The sequence below is a fragment of the Arachis hypogaea genome, chromosome 9 (assembly GCF_003086295.3).
Source record: "Arachis hypogaea cultivar Tifrunner chromosome 9, arahy.Tifrunner.gnm2.J5K5, whole genome shotgun sequence".
In the NCBI taxonomy this organism is placed as follows: domain Eukaryota; kingdom Viridiplantae; phylum Streptophyta; class Magnoliopsida; order Fabales; family Fabaceae; genus Arachis; species Arachis hypogaea.
This window is the reverse complement of record NC_092044.1, coordinates 47,300,318-47,324,940: the sequence shown is the minus strand read 5'-3', so window position 1 is coordinate 47,324,940 and position 24,623 is coordinate 47,300,318. Positions and strand designations below refer to the sequence as shown.

The following is a 24,623-nucleotide window of genomic DNA, read 5'->3' as shown; positions in this document are numbered from 1 at the left end:
TTTAAGTTTGGTGTTGTGATGAGCGGATAATTTATACGCTTTTTGGCATTGTTTTTAGTATGTTTTTAGTATGTTTTAGTTAGTTTTTAGTATATTTTTATTAGTTTTTAGTTAAAATTCACTTTTCTGGACTTTACTATGAGTTTGTGTGTTTTTCTGTGATTTCAGGTATTTTCTGGCTGAAATTGAGGGACTTGAGCAAAAATCTGATTCAGAGGCTGAAAAGGACTGCAGATGCTGTTGGATTCTGACCTCCCTGCACTCGAAGTGGACTTTCTGGAGCTACAGACGCCCAATTGGCGTGCTCTCAACGGCGTTGGAAAGTAGACATCCTGGGCTTTCCCGCAATATATATTAGTCCATACTTTGCCCGAGATTTGATGGCCCAAACCGGCGTTCCAAATCAGCTCAAAACTGCCCGGCGTTAAACGCCGGAACTGGCACAAGAATGGGAGTTAAACGCCCAAACTGGCACAAAAGCTGGCGTTTAACTCCAAGAAGAGTCTCTACACGAAAATGCTTCAATGCTCAGCCCAAGCACACACCAAGTGGGCCCGGAAGTGGATTTTTATGTAATTTACTCATCTCTGTAAACCCTAGGCTACTAGTTCTCTACAAATAGGACCTTTTACTATTGTATTTTCATCTTTGGATCATTTTAGATCTTTTGATCACGTTTGGGGGCTGGCCTCTGAGCCATGCCTAGACCTTGTTCTTATGTATTTTCAACGGTGGAGTTTCTACACACCATAGATTAAGGTGTGGAGCTCTGCTGTACCTCGAGTATTAATGCAATTGCTATTGTTCTTCTATTCAATTCAGCCTATTCTTGTTCTAAGATATTCATTTGCACCCAAGAACATGATGAATGTGATGATTATGTGACACTCATCATCATTCTCACTTATGAACGAGTGCCTGACAACCACTTCTGTTCTACAAGCAAACAAGGCTTGAATGTTTATCTCTTGGATCCCTTAATCGGAATCTTCGTGGTATAAGCTAGAATTGATGGCGGCATTCAAGAGAATCCGGAAGGTCTAAACCTTGTCTGTGGTATTCTGAGTAGGATTCAATGATTGAATGACTGTGACGAGCTTCAAACTCGCGATTGTGGGGCGTTAGTGACAGACGCAAAAGAATCACTGGATTCTATTCCGACATGATCGAGAACCGAAAGCTGAATAGCCGTGCCGTGACAGGGTGCATTGAACATTTTCACTGAGAGGATAGGAGGTAGCCACTGACAATGGTGAAACCCTACATACAGCTTGCCATGGAAAGGAGTAAGAAGGATTGGATGAAGACAGTAGGAAAGCAGAGAGACGGAAGGGACAAAGCATCTCCATACGCTTATCTGAAATTCTCACCAATGAATTACATAAGTATCTCTATCTTTATCTTTATGTTTTATTCATCATCCATAACCATTTGAGTTTGCCTGACTAAGAGTTACAAGATAACCATAGCTTGCTTCATACCAACAATCTCTGTGGGATTGACCCTTACTCGCGTAAGGTTTATTACTTGGACGACCCAGTACACTTGCTGGTTAGTTGTGCGAAGTTGTGATAAAGAGTTGAGATTACAATTGTGCGTACCATGTTGATGGCGCCATTGATGATCACAATTTCGTGCACCAGTTGTGCTTGCCCAGCTGGTATGGCTATCCTCTGGCATCCCTCCTCTACTGTGCTCCGGGGAGGCAAATACCAGCAAAGACACGGTCCAGCCTCTGATCAGTGTTGATCCTCTGCGTGTAAAATTGAGGGTCATCTCAGGATGGTGGCAGGTGAAATATCTCCCTCACCATCTCTGGACTGAACTCCATAATCGCCCCTCGGACCATGCTATGCAAGTTCTTCGGATCCAGATTAACGCTAGCAGCATGCTTGTAGTTCACCCAAGCATTGGCGTAGAAATCCTTGACCATAAGCATGCCCACGTTAGTCACGCGGTTGGTCAGAACTTTCCAACCCCTCCCCAAAATCTTTTCCCAGATCTCTAGGAACCCCGCTTAGGCCAAGAACTTGTTCTTTCTTTTAGGCCCTCCTAACCATTGATGCTCAAAGCCTTGGATCCCTTTTCCCTTGCCTTTTGGTTTAAAGGATTATTGGCATTTTTTCGCATGCATGTATACATTTTTTTTCTTTTTTTGCAACATGCTTTTTTTGCTACTTTTTCTTTCTTTAAGAATCAATTTTTGAGATTTTTCAGATTACCAATAATATTTCACTTTTATCATCATTCTTTTAAGAACCAACATTCTTAATTCCAACTTCAAATATGCACTATTTATTCATACATTCAGAAAATAAAAGCAATGCCACCACATCAAAATAATTGACTTTTCTTATTATAAAACTCAAAATTCTTGTATATCTCAATTCTTTTCAAATAAAATTTTCTTTTGAGTAGGGTGAGAGATATATGGAATATTTTATAACTTTAAGATATAGATGATTATGCAACAAGAACAAGAGAACAGACAATAAAACATAACAGAAAATCGAAAAATAAAAGCAAGGTGATTAAGGGAACGGGATCATCTTAGTGACGATGACTGCCACTTCCTCTGGAGAACCCAATGGTGCGCTTGATATCTTCAATGCCACGCCCTTGTCTCTGTTGTTCCTCCCTCATAACTCTTTGTTCTTCCTTTATGGCTCTTTGATCTTCTCTTATTTGATGGAGGGTGGTGGAATGATCCTGATGTTCCATCCTCAACTGATCCATGTTAGTGCTTAGTTCTTGAAGAGAAGTATGCCATTGATCCCAATAGTTTTGAGGAGGAAAATATATTCCTTGAGGCATCTCAGGGATCTCATGTTGAGGCAGCTCCAGATGCTCTTGTTGTGGTTCATGTGCTAGCTCTCTAGTATGCTCCATCCTACTTTTAGTGATGGGCTTGTCCTCCTCAATAAGAATTTCGCCTTCTATGACAATCCCAGCTGAATTGCATAGGTGACATATAAGACGAGGGAAAGCTAACCTTGCCTTGGTGGAGGGCTTGCCTGCCACTTGTTCAACTCTTGAGGTATCACCTCATGTACTTCCACCTCCTCTTCGAGCATGATGCAATAATGGATCATGATAGCTCGGTCTATGGTCATTTCGGACCGGTTGCTAGTAGGGATGATAGAGCGTTGGATAAACTCCAACCATCCTCTAGCTATGGGCTTGAGGTCAGGCCTTCTCAGTTGGATAGGCTTGCCTTGAGAATCCCTTTTCCACTGTGCTCCTTCCACATAGATGTCTGAGAGCACTTGATCCAGCCTCTAATCATGGTTAACTATTCTAGTATAAGGATGTGGGTCTCCTTGCATCAAAGGAAAGTTGAATGCCAACCTCACACTTTCCAGGCTAAATAGCTAGGTCTATGGTCATTTCGAACCGGTTGCTAGTAGGGATGATAGAGCGTTGGATAAACTCCAACCATCCTCTAGCTATGGGCTTGAGGTCAAGCCTTCTCAGTTGGATAGGATTGCCTTGAGAATCCCCTTTCTACTGTGCTCTTTCCACATAGATTTCTGAGAGTACTTGATCCAGCCTCTGATCATGGTTAACTCTCCTAGTATAAGGATGTGGGTCTCCTTGCATCAAAGGCAAGTTGAACGCCAACCTCACACTTTCCAGGCTAAAATCTAAGATTCTCCCTCGGACCATGGTGCTCCAATTGGGATTTGGATTCTCACTAATGTCATGGTTTTTCGTGACCTATGTATTAGCAAATAACTCTCACACCATTAAGATCCCAACCTCTTGGATGAGATTGGTTAGGACTTCCCAACCTCTACTCCGGATCTCTCTTCGAATTTTCAGATACTCATTCCTTTCAAGCCTAAAAGGGGCCTCAGAGATCACCTTCTTCTCTGCCACTACTTCATAGAAGTGGTCTTGGTGGGCTTTGGTGATAAATCTCTCCATCTCCCAAGAATCGGAGGTGGCGGCTATGGCCTTTCCTTTCCTTGTTCTAGGGCATTCTCCAACCTTGGGTGCCATAACTCGTAATGAAAGTAAAAAGCAATGCTTTTCCCATACTAATATTAAGAGCTTTGCCCATCCTCGAGCAAAAATAAATAAAAGAGAATAATAGAGTAGAAGAAGAAGAAAATAGAAGAAGAATGAGGAAAAAAGCAATTCGGCCAAGGGGGCTTTGATGTGTATGAAAGTTGTGTGTATGAAGGGCTAGTAGGAGGGGTATTTATAGGAGGGGCTAGGGTTGGGTTCGGTCATGGGTGGGGTAAATGGGAGGGAAATTTGATTTTAAAGTGGGTAGGGGTTGGTGGTAGTTATGATGGTTTTAGGGAAGTAATATAGAAGTGATTGGGCTAGGGTTTATAGGGAAGAGTGTATGGGGAAGTGTGAAAAAGAATAGTGAAGAAGTGGGGTAGGTAAAGATGCTGTAGGACCCACTGGTCCTGAGAAGCTAGGAAATTCAGATTCCCTGCCATCTTCATGAGTGTTAAACACCCAACACTTGACTATGGCTGGCATTCAACGCCAATAATGCTGCCATTATGGGCGTTTAATGCCCAACCACTGCTCCTTGGTTGGCATTCAAAACCAGTAAGTCTGCCAGTTGGAGCGTTGAACGCCCAGCCAGTGCTCCCTAGCTGGTGTTTAATGCCAGCAAGACTTCCAAATTGGGCGTTGAACGCCCAGCCAGTGCTCCGTGGCTGGCATTCAATGCCAGTAGGACACTCCATCCAGAGTGTTCTATTTTCATTGCTGAACCTTTCTGTCTCTGTTCTGACTGCTGCACATGATCATGAACCTAAAGAAATAACTTAAAGAAAACAAACTTAATGATTTAAAAGAAATAAAAATAACTAATTAGGGTTGGGTTGCCTCCCAACAAGTGCTTCTTTAACATGATTAGCTTGACGGTTAGCTCCTTACGGAGATGGATATGGACTCAAAATTTTGCCCCTTACAGTGAACTTTCTACCTGTCTTCTCATGAATGAGCTCCACATGCTCTAAAGACAGGACACGACTCACTGTCTGTGGTATGACTGGCTTCTTGGTGAAGACAACTCTCATGCCACGTGAGAGGCCTTCAGTGGGGACTTTCTTGTCCCTCCAGCCTTTAGGTACTTTCTTCTTAGTACCTTTGTTCTCAGTGCTTGTTAATGGCTGCCCAACACCAAACTTAGAATTGATGTTTAGGGGTTTAGTAAAGCTCTGCACTAAAAGAGATGGTTGGAGCACTAAGTGTTGCATAGTTATCTCTCTTTTCTTAGAGGGAGAGTTGGGGTGAGGCATCTTGAACAAGATATGATCCTCCCCTAGTTGTAGAATCAGTTCACCCTTAGCTACATCAATAATAGCATTGGCAGTGGCTAGGAAAGATCTACCAAGGATGATGGATTCATCCTCATCTTCCTTAGTATCTAAGATTATGAAGTTTGTAGGGATGTAAAGGTCTTCAAGGAATTAGGAAGCGTTTGGGATCCGGAAGCTTCTGAGGTAGCTTCTATTGAACCAAAGCATTGAGTTCTTTGGTGAGCACTGGAGGTTCTTCCTCCAATGGTTTGTACTAAATATCTTGGCATTCAGCATCATGAGAGCTCCTAGATACCGTGCAACTTGCTCTTCCATAGTGTCCTCATCCTCATCAGAGGATGAGTATTCATCAGAACTCATGCATTGCAAGAGTGCATTCAAAGGAACCTATATGGTCTCTACATGAGCCTTGGCTTCCTTTAGTTCTTGGATATGGATAACTTTAGTAGATAGTGAACATTTGGGAGCTATACCATCACTTGTGTTCAATGCTAGTTCTGATGATTCTTTGGGCGTTGAACACCCATCATGTATCCCTTCACTGGCGTTCAACGCCAGTTCCTTCACCAAGTTGGGCGTTGAACACCCAACAGGGCTGTCCTTGCTAGCGTTCAATGCCAGGTTTCCTCCCATTTTAAGCGTTGAACACCTAGTGAGGGCTTCCTCATTGGCGTTCAGTGCAAGCTCTTGGCCAGTTTGGGTGTCGAACGCCCAGTCAGGTCTTCCTCACAGGTGTTCAATGCCATATCATTCTCTCCAGATTCGGCCTCATTCTCGGTGGTGATGGCCTTGCACTCTTCTCTTGAGTTTACTTCAGTGTTACTAGAAAGAGTGTCAGGAGGAGTCTTAAGGATCCTCTTGCTCAGCTGACCAACTTGTACCTCCAAATTTCTGATGGAGGACCTTGTTTCAGTTATAAAACTATGAGTGGTCTTAGAGAGGTTGGAGACTATAGTAACTAAGTCAGAAAGGCTTTGCTTAGGAGTCTCCATATTCCCTTGAGAAGATGGAAATGGAGGTCTGTTGTTGAACCTGTTTTGGTTCCTTCCACCTTGACTGTTGTTGAAGCCTTGCTGAGGCTTCTATTGATCCTTCCATGAAAGGTTAGAATGATTCCTCCATGAGGGATTGTAGGTATTTCCATAGGGTTCTTCCATGTAATTCACCTCTTCCATAGCGGGTTTGTCAGAATCATAAGCTTCTACTTCAGAAGAAGCTTCTTGAGTGCTGCCAGCTGTAGCTTGCATTCCAGTCAAATGCTGAGAGATCATATTGACCTACTGGGTCAAGATCTTGTTCTGAGCCAGTATGGCATTCTGGATCCAAGGCTTTGAGCATCAATGGTTAGGAGGGTCAGAACTGATCTAAAGCTCAAATGAGCTATTTTTCTTAACTATATGCTTGTGGTGTGAACGTGTCAAGTAACCCTTGAGACAAAGCACTAAGAATCGAGACCAAGTACAATTACAGAGTACGACAAAGGCTCTGATCAGCACTATCTGGGAGAAATAAAAAGAAAAAAATAAAACTCAATAGCGCTCCCAAGTGAAGTGCTTATGGTATTCTTGTATCAAGTTAAGCTTGAGAACAAAACACTTAGAGTCACAGCTAGGCTCAAGGTTCAAAGCACCAAAAGATAAAGATAAGAAAGGTTGTGTTCAAGGATCAATCAGAGCTTCAAGAGAAAGAGTCCATAATACCATCTGGGTTCTAGTGTTAAAGGACATCAATATTTCTGAATTTCAAAGGATAGTGAGATGTTGAATCTATTCAGGGTTAAAGTGTCATTAGCCCCATTCAGTACTTAGACATGAGCTTAAAGGAAAACTTAAGCCTTGGGCATTTTTCCCTTCTTTTCCATGTCCTATCTTGTTTCAGTTGCTTTAGGACAAGCAACATTTTAAATTTGGTGTTGTGATGCGTGCGCATCTTGTACCCTCTTTCCCTTTGTTTTCTAGTTATTTTCAGTTAAGTTTTATTAAGTTTTATATTAATTTTGTGCAAAAAACATCTTTGGATGCTACTTTGAGTTGTTTTAGTATTTTTATAATTTTAGGTGAAATTCAGAGCAATTTGGCAGAGTTTTGACCAGAAACAAAGTAGTTGGTGCATCCCCCTAGGACACTAAATGCCAAGCTGGCGTTTAGCGCCAGCAACACGAACGAAACAAGGAGCTATGTCCCCTCTAGTGCACTAAACACCCAATTGGCGTTTAGCGTCAGGCAAGCTGATCCAAATTTGAAGGCCTATTCTTGGAGCATCTCTAGTTGGACTTAGCTTTTATTAGTTATCTTTTATTTTATATTTGTAATTCTTTTATTTTAAGAACAATATCTTTTGGTTTTAAAAAGGGTGAATCTTTTCCCTTTTATATCTAACCTAATTTGTTTTGAAATTAAAATAAAATAATAAAATCCTATAACTAAAAGATATTGTATGTAAATAAAAATTATAAAATTAAAATATAAGATAACTAATAGAAGCTAAATCCAACAAGAGATGCTAATTCAAAGAGGTTGAGTTCGGATCCTTGGCGCTAAATGCCAGCGCCCCCAGTGGGCAGAGACGTTTCGTTTTTAGTGGGCTTCCTGGCACTAAATGCCAGTTAGGCATTTAGCCCCCAGAGGGGTAGCTTTCAATCTTTTCCATTTGTTACAAAACTCTGCCAAATTGCTTTGAATTTTACCAAAAATCATAAAAATCATAAAACAGCTTAAAGTAGCATTAAAAGAGGATTTTAACACTAAATATAATAAAACTTAATAAATTCTAACTAAAAATGAGTAGAAAACAAGGGGAAAAGGGTACAAGATGCTCACGCATCACAACAGTAAACTTGAACTGTTGCTTGTCCTCAAGCAACTAAAACAATATAGGATTGAGAAAAGAAGAGAAAAATGCTCAAGACTTGAGTGCTCATTTAAGCTCATATCTAAGTACCGAATGGGGCTAATAATACTCTTAACTCTGAATAGGTTCGGCATCTCACTATCCTTCGTAGCTTAGAATTATTGATGTCTCTCATCACTAGAACCCAGATGATATTATGGACTCCCTTTCTCTTGAAGCTCTGATTGATCCCTAAACACAACTTTTTCTTATCTTTTCCTTTGGTGCTTTACACCTTGAGCCTAGCCGTGACTCTAAGTGTTTTGTTCTCAAGGTTAACTTGATACAACAACACCACAAGCACTTAACTCATGGACTCTTTTAGTTCTAATTTTTCTTTTCGTTTTTCCTAAACAGTGATGCTCAGAGCCTTTGGCATACTCTGTAATTGCACTTGGTCATGACTCTTAGTGCTCTGTCTCAAATATTACTTGACGCATTCACACCACAAGCATATGGTTAGCGAAAATAACTCTTTTAAGCCTTAGATCAATTTTGACTCTCCTAACCATTGATGTTCAGAGCCTTGAACCTTGCTCTTTTATTCCCTTTTAAAAAAAAAACTGTTTGTTTTACTTCAAGGATCAATGTCTCACTCACTTTTAAAGACTCCATAACATTTCTCTAGGTTCCTGTAGCTCAAGAAACAATATTCTTAACTTCAATATCAAATATGTACTGTTTATTCATATATTCAGAATTAAAGATAGTGCCACCACATCAAATTAACTCGAAAAAATCATAATATATAACTCAAGTCTCATGCATTTTACTATTTTTTTTCTTTTTTCTTTTGATTTTTCAAGCTCAATTAAGTTTTAGTATGTTTTAGTGCAAAATTCATCTTTTGGATGCTACATTGAGTTTTTTGTATTTTTTCTATGATTTTAGGGGATTTTCAGGCAAAATTGGAAAAGTCTTTCTCAGAGACGAAGAAAGGATAGCAGATGTTGTCAATCCTAATCTCAGTGTACTCCAACGAACATATTTTGAATTATAAAGATCCAATTGATGCGGTCTTAATGGCATTGGAAAGCTAACTTTCAGAGCTTTCCAGCAATATATAATAGTCTATACTTCTTTTCCAGAATGATTGCCAACACTGGCGTTGAACGTCCACATCTAGAACGTCCAAGAAGGACCAACCTCCCAAGTTGAATGCCCAAAACTAGCGTTCAACGCTAGCCAGGGATCAAAAGGCAATAAACTCATCCCCTAGTGGGTGTTCAACACCCACTTCCCAAAATGGACGCCAAGCCTTGGCTGAAGCAAAATACCAAAGTGGGCCCAAAGTGGATTTTAGCACTCCTTAATTTAACTAGTCTTACCTTTGTAACTTTTAAATTTAAATTAACATCTTTTAGGGTTAGCATCTCCAATTTAAAGAGGAGATCACTTAGGCTTAAAGAGGAATCATTCGATCACTAAACATTATTTTCGTTTTCTCTGTAATTTATGAGTAACTAAACCTCCTGGTTAAGGTTAGGAGCTCTGCTTATCTCTATGGATTAATATCATTACTTTCTCTATTTTAATATATGTCTGATTCTATTCTATGATCTATTCAAGTTCTTCATCTAAATGAATCTGGGGTAGAACGGAAGTATAATCCTCTTTTCTACACGAGTTCTTTTGAGTCCTTGACCGGATAGTATTAAACTACAACGTGAGAATACATCTCCTAGACCAACAAGTTATCTAGGATAATTGGGATATGTGACATATAATCCGGTTAGTTATGGGCAATTGAGGTTTCTGTGGTGCTAAACTAGTTTTCTGAACTTCACCCTCTAATCCAGAAGATTCGACCTTGTCTGTGACATTTTGAGTAGGATTGGGGGAGATTAATTCATTGAACGGATAGGTTTTAATCACTTATAGTTTTCCATAGAATGAACCATTCATTGTTAAAATAGTTGGTAAGACATGTTAATCCGGAAAGGTAAACATCTCCGAGACCTTAACTGTTCTCTCATTACCGTTTTCTTTACTGCTTTACTTGTTATTATTTTATGCGAATTCAACAAACAACCACTCTTTTCTATTTGCCCGACTGGTCCAGCAAGATTACTATTGCTTGCTCAATCCAACAATCCTCGTGGGATCGATCTTCACTCACCTGAGGTATTACTTGGATCACCCGGTGTACTTGCCGGTGAAGTTGTGCGAGTTCAATTTTCGCGCACCAAGTTTTTGGCGCCGTTGCCGGGGATTGTTCGTGATTGCCAACTACCGGTTGTCTTGTTGCTTAGATCAAGTACTTTTTACTGGTCTTTTCTTTTAACTGTGTTTATTACTATATTTTCAAACCTTCTTTGTTTTCTTTTCTTATTTTTTTTTTAAAAATTAATCTTAGTCATCTTTTTCTCTTTTTCAGTTTTTGTTTCAAATTTTATGTTTGGTGTCCTTTAGTTTTGGTTAATTTTTCTTTTCTTCTTGATTTTTGAAAATTGATCTTGTTTTCTTTCTTCTTGTTCGAATTTTCTTTGTTATTTTCTCTTTTTTGATTTCAAATTTTTTAAGTTTGTTGTCTTTTAGTGTTTCTCTTTCTATTTTTTTTTGAATTCAGTGTTAGTTGATTTCAAAATTTTCAAGTTTGATGTTTTTCTAGTGTTTGTCTTTTCTTTTTAAAATTTTTGAAAATATTGCTTCTTTTTCTTATCTTGGTTTAAAATTTTAAGTTTGGGGTCCTGTCAGTAATCTTGTTGTTTAAATTTTATTTTCTTATTTTCTTTGATCTTTATCATATTTTTTTCTTTAATCTTTTAAAATCTTGTTATCTTATCTTTATTTTAAATTCAAAATTTAAAAATTTTAGTTTGTCTTTAGTCTTTCTTTCTTTTAATTGTGAATTTCAAAATTTTTCTTTAATCTTTTCGAAAATCTTCAATAGCTTTTCTATCTTTATTTTTTAAATCTTTTTAATTAATTGTTTGAGTTATCTTATTTTGTCTTTAAGTTTTGTATAGTCTTTCTTTCTTTCAAATTTTAATTTCAAAATCTTTTTAAACTTTATCTTGCTTTTTTCTCTTGATTCTTTCATTCTAGTTTTTTTGAATTTCAAAATCTTTAATTGACTTTTTCAAAAATTGTATCTTAAATTTTGAATCTTGTTTTATCTTGTTTTAATTTTAAATAGTTTGGTGTCTATTTGCCTCTTCTTTCTCTTTTTCAAAAATCTTTAACTTCTTTCTCTTTCTTTATTTTCGAAAATTCTTTAAACTGAAGACACCTTTGTTTTTGAAGTTTCTTTACTTTATCTCATTTGATTTCTTTATTAGAGTTTCTCATAGGGAGCCCTCTTTACTCTGACATAGAGACTCTTTTTTCTTATTTTCTTGTTTTATTTTTTCTTGTTTATGAGCAAGAACAGGGATAGAAAAGCCCTTCTTGATCCTTATCCTGAACCTGAGAGAACCTTAAGGCGGCGTTTGCAACAAGCTTAAGCTAGCAGAGCTATAAGGAACCTCATAGACTCTCTAAAGAAAGAAGCTGCAGGTACAACTATGGCAGCCAACCCATACGCAGGAGGAGACGCAAGAAAAATCCTTGGCTCTTATACTACACTCATATATGACTTCTATGAGCACAGCATCTCCATTCCTGCCATTGGTACAAATAACTTTAAGCTTAAGCCTCAATTGGTCACTCTAGTGCAATAGAATTGCCAGTTTCATGGACTCCCACAAGAAGACCCCAATAAGTTCATATCTGATTTCTCACAAATCTGTGATACTGTCAAGACCAATGGAGTAAACCCAAAGGTTTACAAGCTCATGCTCTTCTCTTTTGCTATAAGGGATAGATCAAGGTTGTGGCTGGATTCTTAGCCAAAAGAGAGCTTGGACACATGGGAGAAGGTGGTCAATGGATTTTTGACCAAGTTCTTTCCAGCTCAGAAGTTGAGTAAGCTTAGGGTGAAAGTCCAAACTTTTAGACAGAAAGAGGGAGAGTTCATCTATGAAGCTTGGGAGAGGTACAAGCAGTTGATCAAAAGATGCCCTGCTGACATGATCTCAGAGTGGACCATGTTATAGATCTTCTATGACGGCATCTCTGAAATGTCCATGATGTTATTGGACCACTCTGCTGGTGGCTCACTCCACATAAAGAAGACGCATGAGGAGGCATAGGAACTAATAGACATGGTTGCCAATAACCAATATATGTACACTTCTAAGAGGAACCCTGTGACCAATGGGGTGGCTCAGAAGAGAGGAGTCATGGAGGTGGACACACTGGACGCCATCTTGGCTCAGAACAAGCTCATGTCCCAACAGATCAACATGATCTCCCAGCACTTGAGTAGGGTGCAAAACTCGGCTACCAACTATCAAGAGGCAGCGTATGAGGGAGACATTGATGACACTGCCTGGACTACCATGGAGGAGCTGAACTACATGGAAAACCTCTCCAGAAACTCCAATAATAATCTTTATTTGAATACTTTTAATCAGGGATGGAGGAACCACCTAAACATTGGGTGGAGAGATTAGTAGAGGGCTCATCAAGGATTCAACAATAATCAAGGTGGAACAAACCAAAGCAAGTTCAATAATAGACCATTCCAACCTTTACAGCAGCAAATGGAGACGCCCACACAGAGTCTCTTTGACCTGGCTACTATAGTCTCTAACCTCTCCAAGACCACTCACAGATTTATGGTATAGAATCTAGGTTATCCATTCGGAATTTGAAGATATAAGTAGGTCAGCTGAGCAAGAGGATACTAGAGACTCCCTCCAACACTTTTCCAAGTAACACTGAGGTGAACCTAAAGGAAGAGTGCAAGGTCCTCACAATGGAAGCTGAAACCGAACCAAAGGAGGAGCCTGCTACTGAGGAACTGAAAAAGATCAAGGCTCAGGAGGAGACTGAGAGTATCACCATGCACGCTCCCATGAAGATGGAAGAGCTTGAAGCACAACCCGCTCCAAACATACAAGAGGAGCCTGAGGATGAGCAACTTGCTCAACTTTTGGCAGTTCTCAGGAAGCTGCAAGTCAATATCACTTTTGCAGAGGTGTTGGAGAAGAAATCCCCCCATATGGCCTATCTGAAAACTGCTATCTCTGACAAGACGGCTCTGAAAGGAGATGAGACTGTGGTACTGACTAAGAAATGTAGTACCTTAGTCCAAAAGAAGGTGCCTCCAAAGATGCCAGATCCCGGAAGCTTCCTTATTCCCTATACTATATGGACCATCACGTTTGAGAAGGCATTGTGCGACTTTGGCTCCAACACTAATCTTAAGCCTCTCTTTGTAATGAAGAAGCTGGGCAACCAAGGGGTGCATTCCACCAGGATCTCACTAGAGATGGTAGATAAGTCCCTGAAACTGGCATATGGCATGGTAGAAAACGTTCTTGTAAAGGTTGAAGACCTTTACCTCCCTGCGGACTTCATGATACTTGACACTAGAGAGGACAAGGACAACTCCATCATCCTTGGAAGGCCTTTCCTAGCTATTCCAAAGGCTTTGATTGATGTGGAAAAGGGAGAGATGATTCTGAGGGTTTGGGAAGATCATATCCTGTTCAAGATTCCCAACCCTCACTCTCTCTTAGATAAAAGAGGCACCAAGAAGAAGGTACCCAAGGGCTAGAGGAACAAGAAAATCCCAACTGAAGACTTCTCACCTGGCATGCGAGTTATATTCACTAGAAGTCTAGTCGTTCCATGATGCACGAATCCCCACACTTTCGTACAGCTGTACCAGCAAGTGCACTGTGTCGTCCAAGTAATACCTGAGCGAGTCAGGGTCGATCCCACGAGGATTGTGGTTTGAAGCAAGCTATGGTTATCTTGCAGGTCTTAGTCAGGCAAATTAAATGGTTGATGGATTAAGGCTTGATTGCATTAAAGGAATATTATATATATATATATATATATATATATATATATATATATATATATATATATATATATATATATATTAAAATCAGTAATAAGAATATAGTTGAGGATTGGAGTTGCTTTGCCGTTCTGAGTTAACTCTGGTATTACTCTCTTCTTTGCTTGTGAGTGATTTTTTCAATGGCAGGTTGTATGTGATCAACGCCATTGCCCGTGGTCATTGATCTTCTCTGCTCAAGATCAAACGCCATTGCCCGTGGTCATCCAATCTGACAGAAGGTGAAGCTCTAGCAAGTCATTCTCTTGGCGATCCTACTCAAAATGCCACAGACAAGGTCAAATCTTCTGGATCAGAGAATGCTGCTTCTTTGGATTCTAGCCTATACCACAGAGGCCCTAATTTCCTCGAAAATTGGCTGAACTGGTGTTTCGAGAAGTCCCCAACAAAGTCATCGATTAGCCGTTTGAGAGATGTATAAACATAGCTGTTGGTTCACGCTTTCCAGCCACGTATTCACACGAACCCAAGTAGACGCGGGTGTTTATCAGGCACGTTTGTCTTAGTATGATGAACAGAGCTGATTGTCATTGATCATCCTATTCACCAAGTTGAAGAACGAAAACATGTCATAGAATTAAATCAAACATGGATCGAAGAGAAACAGTAATACTTTTATTAATTCATAGGACTCAGCAGGGCTCCTCCCCTCAACCTAGGAGGTTTAGAAACTCATACTAAAAGAAAATACAAAGTAAATGAAAATATGCTGAATGATGGACGAAGGTAATGTACCAATAAAATACATCTTATCCCTTAAATATTAAACTAATGACTAGTAAGGGTAAAACAGTCTATTTAGTACTAAAATCCACTTCTGGAGCCCACTTGGTGACTGTTTGGGTTGAGCATTGATAAGATCCACATGTTATGAGGTCTTTAGGGCATGAAACGCTGGCTAGGGGGTCCTCTCTAGGCGTATGGATGCTGGGCTCTGCTCTATGGGCGTTGGACGCCTAGAAGGGGCAGGAAGCTAGCGTTAGACGCCAGTTTTGGGCCTTCTAATCCGAAGTAAAGTATAGACTATTACACATTGCTGGAAAGCTCTAAAAATCAGATTTCCGTAGCCGTTAAGAATGCTCCATTTGGACTTTTTTAGCTCCAGAAAAGCTCTTCTGAGTGTAAGAAGGTCAGATCCGGAAAACATCTGCAGTGCTTTCTCTATCTCTGGATGAGACTTTTGCTCCAGCTCCTCAATTTCAGCCAGAAAATACCTGAAATTGCACAAAAACACAAAAACTCAAAGTAGAATCCAAAAATGTGAATTTAACACTAAAACCTATAAAAACTTAATAAAAACTAAACAAAATATTAATTAAAATTATATGAAAATGATGCTAAAAAGCGTATAAAATATCCGCTCTTCATTCCACATATTGTGATCAAGATTGTATCTCTAGAGCACGTTGAATTAATCCATCAGAGCACAGGAAGAAGGTTCACCATGAGGAGCGAAGATCTAAGCCCCTATCAACCTCCGTAACAGAGCTATCCGTCAAGCTAATGACAGTAAAGAAGCGCTTGTAGGGAGACAACCCAACCATATGTATAGTATTTCTATTTTCCTTCTTTTTGGTCATTTTAGTTTGCTTTCATATTATATTATTTTCTATTGATTTCTATAGTTTTCCCTTGCCTTTTATCATTTGTGATCATTTGTAGCACTTAGAAGATTAGCAGAAATGCTTAGGAGTGAAAATAGAACACCTTAGAGGTACCCCTTACTTGCGATGAACGCCAGGACTGGCACACAGTGCCAGAAAGGGAAGGAGAGCTGGGAGTTCAACACCCATTAAGGAGCAGCTCTGGACCATTTTTTTGGTCCCCATTGGGCGTTAAATGCCAAAACCTGGCATTGAACACCCCACCAACTCAAAAAAAAAGGTGTCCATCTCTGGCGTTGAACGCCCAAACCTAGCGTTGAACGTCCAGGGGGGCAGGACTATTCGAATTTGAAGTTTCATAAGTTTGTAGGTCCCACAGAATCTCCACCTACCCCACCTTTCATTCACTGATTTCTTTTTCTCTCCTACTTTTTCATCCTTGATTTTCACACCCTACTTTTCCTCTTCCTAATACACACTCATCAATACAAAATCTCAAATCCCATCAATTCCTTTTCCCATCAACCCCACCCACTTCAAATTCAAACTTCCCCGATCCACGTCTTTCCGTCCCATATGACCGAACCATAACCCCTCCACCCACTATAAATACCCCTCATTCCATCCTTCAAACACACAAATTCCATACTCTTCCCCTCTTTCACCAAAGCCTTCATACACTTCCCTTTTTCCATCTTCATCCCCACAAGGTCGAAGCCTCTTTACTCTCTCCCTTCTATCTTTTTCTTTATTCTTCCACTATTTTCCTTTTCTTTTGTTACTATTTGCTCGAGGACGAAGTTTGGTGTTAGAAAGCTCCACTTTTGCTTTCTAGTCCTAATCTCCATGGAACCATAAATTGGAAAATCTCTATGATGTGGTAAGGTATAAAAAGGTGATTCTCGAGGTCCCCTTGAGGCCCAAGGAAGATGAGTATCCAGAGATCCAACAAAAAATTTGGAGAATAGATTGGGAAATTCTGGCCAATCCCATTTCAGCAGTTGGAACATTAATGGTGCAAAAGTTCTTTGCCAATGCCTGGGTCACCAAGAAGCATGACACTAGTATGAACTCGGTACCTAAAAACTAGTGCACCATGGTTAGAGAGAAAATCGTACATTTTAGCCCCAAAAGTGTGAGATTGGTACTACAATTGTCAAGGATGCAAGGTGACCCACACTCTTACACATGAAGGGTCAACTCTGACCAAAGGCTGGAGTAAGTGCTTGCAGATATATATGTGGATGGTGCTCAATGGAGGAGGGATGAACAAGGAAAAGCCTACCAACTGAGTAGGCTTGACCTGAAGCCTGTGGTAAGAGGATGGTTGGAGCTTATCCAACGCTCTATCATCCCCACAAGTAACCGATTTGAGGTTACAATAGAGAGGCTAGTGATGATTCATTCTATCATGCTCGGGAATGAGGTGGAGGTGCACGAGGTGATTCCTCAAGAGATCTACAAGGTAGCTGAGAAGGCCTCCACCAAAGCAAAGCTAGTGTTCCCTCACCTTATTTATTGCCTATGAAATTTAACTGGAATTTGCATAGGAGGAGATACCCTCATTGAGATGGATAAACCTATCACAAAAAAGATGATGGAGCATGTCAGGGAGCCTACACACGGACCACAGTATGAGCCTATTCAGCCACCTCCACCTGAGATCCCAGAGATGCCTCAAGAAATTTACTTTCCTTCCCAAGACTATTAGGACCAATTGACTACATCTCTAGGAGAGCTAACTTCATCTATGGATCAGTTGAAGATAGAGCATCAAGATCATTATGTCATCCTCTATTAGATAAGGGAGGATCATAGGATCATGAGGGAGGAACAGCTGAGACAGGGATGAGACATTGAGGAGCCAAATGCTCCAAAGGATTCCTCGGAGGGAGCAACAGCCGCCATTACTGTGGTGGTCTAGTTTCATTATCTCTTTGCTTATTTTATTTCTTTTTTCATTGTACTTTATCTTATTGTCTATTTTCTTTTCTAGTGCATGATCACATTCAGTATTCTGCTCTTTTTAGCATTATTTTCTTTTCTTTGTGTCGGTTTAAGATGTCTTATGTATCCCTTATCAAGCTTAAAAGAAAAATTTATTGAAAAGAGAAGCAGTGAATTACACAAGGTTTCGAGTTATAGCATGAGTTATTCCAATTGCTTTGATGTGGTGGCCTTATCTTTATTTTCTGAATGTATGAATTAACTGTGCATATTTGATATTGACGTTAAGCATATTGGCTCTTGAAGAACCGTGAATTTAGAGAAGTATTATTGATTCTCTGAAAAATAAAAAAGATTGATTCTTGAAGCAAAAGAAATATCCAAACAAAAAAAAATAAAAATAAAAAGAAAATGAAAAATAAAATCAAGAAAAAGATCTAAGGCTTTGAGCATCAATGGTTAGAAGGGTCAAAATTGGCCTAAAAAGCTCAAATGAGTTGCTAACCCTAACTATATGATTGTGGTGTGAAGGTGTCAAGAAAACCTTAAGACTAAGCATTTAAAGTTATGATCTAATGCAATAAAGAGTACGCTTAAGAACTCTGAGCACCACTCTCTAAGAATTTAAGCAAAGCTAAATTCGAATCCAAAGGGTTCCCCGAGTTAAGTGCTTGTGACGTTTATGTATCATGTGGTAATACTTGAAAACAAAACGTTTAGAGTCATGGCTAGGCTCAAAGGTGCAAAGCACCAAAAGAAAAAGCTGTGTTCAAGAATCAAGAAAAACCAAAAGAAGAGAATCAATAATATCATCCGGATTCTAGTTCCAAGGGATGCCAATATTTCTGAGCTTCAAAGGAAAGTGAGATGCCAAAGCTATTCAGAAATAAAGTGTTAATAGCCCCATTCAATAATTGGAACTGGGCTTCGTTGACAACTCTAAAACCTAATGTATTTTTCTCTTCTTGTTAGTCCTATCTTGTTTTTGGTTGCTTGAGGACAAGCAACAGTTTAAGTTTGGTGTTGTGATAAGTGAATATCTTATACCATTTTCACCTCATTTTCTAGTTGTTTTTAGTTATCTTTTATTAATTTTTAGTATGTTTTAGTGAAAAATTCATCTTTTGGATGCTACCTTCAGTTTTTGTGTTTTTTCTATAATTTTTGGGGATTTTTGGGCGAAATTGGCAAAGTCTTGCTCAGAGACGAAGAAAGGATAGCAGATGTTGTCAATCCTAACCTCAATGGACTCCAACAAGTATATTTTGAGCTACAAAGGTCCAATTGATGCGATCACAATGGTGTTGGAAAGTTAACTTCCAGAAGTATTTAGCAATATATAATAGTCTATACTTCTCTTCCAGAAGGATTACCAACACTAGCGTTGAACGTCCACATCTGGAGTTCAATGCCCAAGAAGGACCAACCTCCCAAGTTGAACGCCAAGTTGGAATCATTCGATCCTTAGTGGGCATTCAATGCCCACTTCCCAAGTTGGATGCCAAGCCTTGACTGAAGCAAACACCAAAGTGGATTTTAGCGATCCTTAGTTTACCTAGTCTTACCTTTGTAACTTTTAAATTTAAATTAACATCTTTTAGGGTTAGCATCTCCTATTTAAAGAGGAGATCACTTAGGATTAAAGAGGAATCATTCGATCACTAAACATTATTTTTGTTTTCTCTATAAAGTATGAGTAACTAAACCTCCTGGTTAAGGTTAGGAGCTCTGCTTATCTCCATGGATTAATATCATACTTTTTCTATTTTAATATATCTTTGATTCTATTCTATGATGTATTTTCATTTTTCATCTAAATGAATCTGGTTGTGGAACGGAAGTATGACCCTCTTTTCTACATGAGTTCTTACGAGTCTTTGATAGAATAGTAATGAACTACAGCTTGAGAATACATCTCGTAGACCAAAAAGTTATCTGGGCTAATTGGAATATGTGGCATATAATCTGGTTAGTTATGGGTAATTGAGGTTTCTGTGGTGTTAAACTAGTTTTCTGAACTTCACCCTCGGATCTGGAAGATTCGACCTTGTCTGTGGCATTTTGAGTAGGAGTAGGGGAGATTAATTCACTGAACGGAGGGTTTTAATCACTTACAATTTCCCATAGAGTGAATCATTTATTGTAAAATAGTTGGTAAGACATTTTAATCCAGAAAGATAAACATCTCTGAGACCTTAACTGTTCTCTCATTGTTGTTTTCTTTACTGCTTTACTTATTATTATTTTTTGCAAATTCAGCAAACAACAACTCTTTTCTATTTTCCTGACTAAGTTCTTCAAGATAACTATTACTTACTAAATCCAACAATCCTCGTGGGATCGACCCTCACTCACCTGAGGTATTACTTGGACGACCCGGCGCACTTGCCGGTGAAGTTGTGCAAGTTCAAATTTCGCACAGCATCGGTCAATGTCAATAGGGGTATCGCCATCAATGCGGACTCGGGCCTCAGCACACGGGTGAAAGAAGAGGTGAGGAAAGGCCAATCTCCCAGAGGTGGAGACCTTCTTGGCTATGCGGTACAGCTCTTGAGGGATCACACAGTGTACCTCCACCTCATTACCGAGCATGATGCAATGAATCATCATTGCTCGGTCCACTGTAACCTCAGATCTATTACTCGTAGGGATGAAGGAGCACTAAATAAACTCCAACCAACCTCAAGAAACTGGCCTTAGGTTGTTGATGAGCGGATAATTTATACGCTTTTTGGCATTGTTTTTAGTATGTTTTTAGTATGTTTTAGTTAGTTATTAGTATATTTTTATTAGTTTTTAGTTAAAATTCACTTTTCTGGACTTTACTATGAGTTTGTGTGTTTTTCTGTGATTTCAGGTATTTTTTGGCTGAAATTGAGGGACTTGAGCAAAAATCTGATTCAGAGGCTGAAAAGGACTGCAGATGCTGTTAGATTCTGACCTCCCTGCACTCGAAGTAGATTTTCTGGAGCTACAGAAGCCCAATTGGCGCGATCTCAACGGCGTTGGAAAGTAGACATCCTGGGCTTTCCAGAAATATATATTAGTCCATACTTTGCCCGAGATTTGATGGCCCAAACCGGCGTTCCAAATCAGCTCAAAACTACCCGGCGTTAAACGCCGGAACTGGCACAAGAATGGGAGTTAAACGCCCAAACTGGCACAAAAGCTAGCGTTTAACTCCAAGAAGAGTCTCTACACGAAAATGCTTCAATTCTCAGCCCAAGCACACACCAAGTGGGCCCGGAAGTGGATTTTTATGTAATTTACTCATCTCTGTAAACCCTAGGCTACTAGTTCTCTACAAATAGGACCTTTTACTATTGTATTTTCATCTTTGGATCATTTTAGATCTTTTGATCACGTTTGGGGGCTGGCCTCTCGGCCATGCCTAGACCTTGTTCTTATGTATTTTCAACAGTGGAGTTTCTACACACCATAGATTAAGGTGTGGAGCTCTGCTGTACCTCGAGTATTAATGCAATTACTATTGTTCTTCTATTCAATTCAGCCTATTCTTGTTCTAAGATATTCATTTGCATCCAAGAACATGATGAATGTGATGATTATGTGACACTCATCATCATTCTCACTTATGAACGAGTGCCTGACAACCACTTCTGTTCTACAAGCAAACAAGGCTTGAATGTTTATCTCTTGGATCCCTTAATCGGAATCTTCGTGGTATAAGCTAGAATTGATGGCGGCATTCAAGAGAATCCGGAAGGTCTAAACCTTGTCTGTGGTATTCTGAGTAGGATTCAATGATTGAATGACTGTGACGAGCTTCAAACTCGCGATTGTGGGGCGTTAGTGACAGACGCAAAAGAATCACTGGATTCTATTCCGACATAATCGAGAACCGACAGCTGAATAGCCATGCCGTGACAGGGTGCGTTGAACATTTTTACTGAGAGGATGGGAGGTAGCCACTGACAACGGTGAAACCCTACATACAGCTTGCCATGGAAAGGAGTAAGATGGATTGGATGAAGACAGTAGGAAAGCAGAGAGATAGAAGGGACAAAGCATCTCCATACGCTTATCTGAAATTCTCACCAATGAATTACTAAGTATCTCTATCTTTATCTTTATGTTTTATTCATCATCCATAACCATTTGAGTTTGCCTGACTAAGAGTTACAAGATAACCATAGCTTGCTTCATACCAACAATCTCTGTGGGATCGAGTAAGGTTTATTACTTGGACGACCTAGTACACTTGCTGGTTAGTTGTGCGAAGTTGTGATAAAGAGTTGAGATTACAATTGTGCGTACCATGTTGATGGCGCCATTGATGATCACAATTTCGTGCACCAAGTTTTTTGCGCCGTTGCCGGGGATTGTTCGAGTTTGGACAACTGACGGTTCATCTTGTTGCTTAGATTAGGTATTTTTCTTCAGAGTTCTTAAGAATGAATTCTAGTGTTTCAAGGTGATGTTCTTATCATCACCAAAGCTGATTGATTTCATCAATTTAGCTCTTGAATGCAATGTCCTGCTGAAGCTTGTTTAGCCATGTCTAATTTCTTTAGACTGAAGCTTTAGACTAACATTGCATGATTCCTGGAATTCTCATTAAGAATTTTGATATCTTTATTTTCTTTTCCACTTAATTTTCAAAAAAAACCACAAAAAAATTACAAAATCATAAAAATCAAAAATATTTTTATGTTTCGTGTTTGAATCTAGTGTCTCATTTTAAGTTTGGTGTCAATTGCATGTTTCTATTCTTCTTGCATTTTTCGAATTCATGCATGTGTCTTCATTAATCTTCAAGTTGTTCTTGATGATTTCCCTGTTTTGATCTTTAAATTCTCTTGTCTTGAGTATTTTGTTAGTGTCAGTACTATACAAACTTCTAAGTTTGGTGTCCTGCATGCATTGCTTATTTGATTTTAGTTGCATTTTGATTAGTCCTCATTGTTAAAAATCCAAAAAATTTTTAACTTGTGTCTTTTCAAGCCAATAATACAGAGAATTGAAGATTCAGAACATACAGCAGAGGAATTACACAGAAAAAGCTGGATGCTCAAAACGCCCAGTGAGGAAGGAAAACTGGTGTTTAAACGCCAGCCAGGGTGCCTGGCTGGGCGTTTAACGCCCAAAAGGGTAGTGCTTTGGGCGTTAAACGCCCAGAATGGGATGGCACAAGAGGGAAGATTCTGTTTTCAATTCAAATTTTTTTCAAGTTTTCAAAATTTTTCAAAATCAAATCTTTTTTTAAATCATATCTTTTCAATCATATGTTTTCAAAATCAATTTCTTTCCATTTTCAAAAATACTTGCTATCAATTAATGATTTGATTCAACAATTCATGTATGTTGCCTTTTCTGTTGAGAAAGGTTTAATGTTTGAATCATATCTTTTCTTGTTAGCCAAGTCATTTATTTTCAAAATCAAATCTTTTTTAAATTGTTTTTCAAATCATGTCTTCTCAATCACATCTTTTTAAAACCATAACTTTTCAATTATATCTTCTTAATCACATCTTTTTCAAAATAGTTTTCAATCATATCTTTTTACTTTCTAATTTCAAAATCTTTTTCAAAAATCACTTGATTTCTTTTCCACCCTTGGTTTTCGAAAATCAATTAGTATTTTTCAAAATGTTTTTCATTTATTTTCGAAAATTTTTTCCCCTCTTCTCACAACCTTCTATTTATGGACTAACACTCATCCTCAATGCATAATTCAAACTCCATCTTTCATTGATAAGTTCGAATTTTCTACCTCTTCCTTCTATTTTTCTTTTCCTTTGACACCTCAAGGAATCTCTATACTGTGACATAGAGGATTCCATATTTTCTTGTTCTCTTCTCTTTCATATGAGCAGGAGCAAAGACAAAAGCATTCTTGTTGAGGCTGACCCTGAACCTGAAAGGACCTTGAAGCGAAAACTAAGAGAAGCTAAGGCACAACTCTCTGTAGAGGACCTAACAGAAATCTTCAAAGAAGAAGAACCCATGGCAGCCGAAAACAACAACAATGCCAACAATGCAAAGAAGGTGCTGGGTGACTTTACTGCACCTACTCCCGACTTCTATAGGAGAAGCATCTCTATCCCTGCCATTGGAGCAAACAACTATGAGCTTAAGCCTCAATTAGTTTCTCTAATGCAATAGAATTGCAAGTTTCATGGACTTCCATTGGAAGATCCTCATTAGTTTTTAGCTGAGTTCTTGCAAATCTGTGACACTGTCAAGACTAATGGGGTTGACCCTGAGGTCTACAGACTTATGCTATTCCCTTTTGCTGTAAGAGACAGAGCTAGAATATAGTTGGATTCACAACCTAAAGAAAGCCTGAACTCTTGGGAAAAGCTAGTTAATGCCTTCTTGGCAAAGTTCTTTCCACCTCAAAAATTGAGTAAGCTTAGAGTGGAAGTCCAAACCTTCAGACAGAAGGATGGAGAATCCCTCTATGAAGCTTGGGAAAGATACAAACAATTAATCAGAAAGTGTCCCTCTGACATGCTTTCTAAATGGAGCATCATAGGTATCTTCTATGATGGTCTGTCTGAACTATCCAAGATGTCATTGGATAGTTCTGTTGGAGTCTCTCTTCATCTGAAGAAGATGCCTGCAGAAGCTCAAGAGCTGATTGAAATGGTTGCAAATAACCAATTCATGTACACTTCTGAAAGAAATCCTGAGAACAATGGGACGAATCAGAAGAAAGTAGTTCTTGAGATTGATACTCTGAATGCCATATTGGCTCAGAACAAAATATTGACTCAGCAAGTCAATATGATTTCTCAAAGTCTGTCTGGAATACAAGCTGCACCAGGTAGTACTAAGGATGCTTCATCTGAAGAAGAAGCTTATGATCCTGAGAACCCTTCAATGGAAGAGGAGAATTACATGGGAGAACCCTATGGAAACACCTATAATTCTTCATGGAGAAATCACCCAAATCTCTCATGGGAGGATCAACAGAGACCTTAACAAGGTTTCAACAACAATAATGGTGGAAGAAAC

The 24,623-nt window shown here is 39.1% G+C and overlaps 2 non-coding genes across 2 annotated transcripts; both read right to left on the bottom strand.

Annotated features, from left to right (window-relative positions):
• Positions 1-12,085: 12,085 nt before the first annotated feature.
• Positions 12,086-12,189, bottom strand: LOC112713231 (small nucleolar RNA R71). The gene has a single exon (XR_003158206.1). It is a non-coding gene; the product is annotated as a small nucleolar RNA R71 (small nucleolar RNA).
• An 11,825-nt stretch (positions 12,190-24,014) lies between these two features.
• LOC112713501 (small nucleolar RNA R71) lies at positions 24,015-24,122 on the bottom strand. Its single transcript, XR_003158474.1, has one exon. It is a non-coding gene; the product is annotated as a small nucleolar RNA R71 (small nucleolar RNA).
• Between the last annotated feature and the right edge of the window lie 501 nt (positions 24,123-24,623).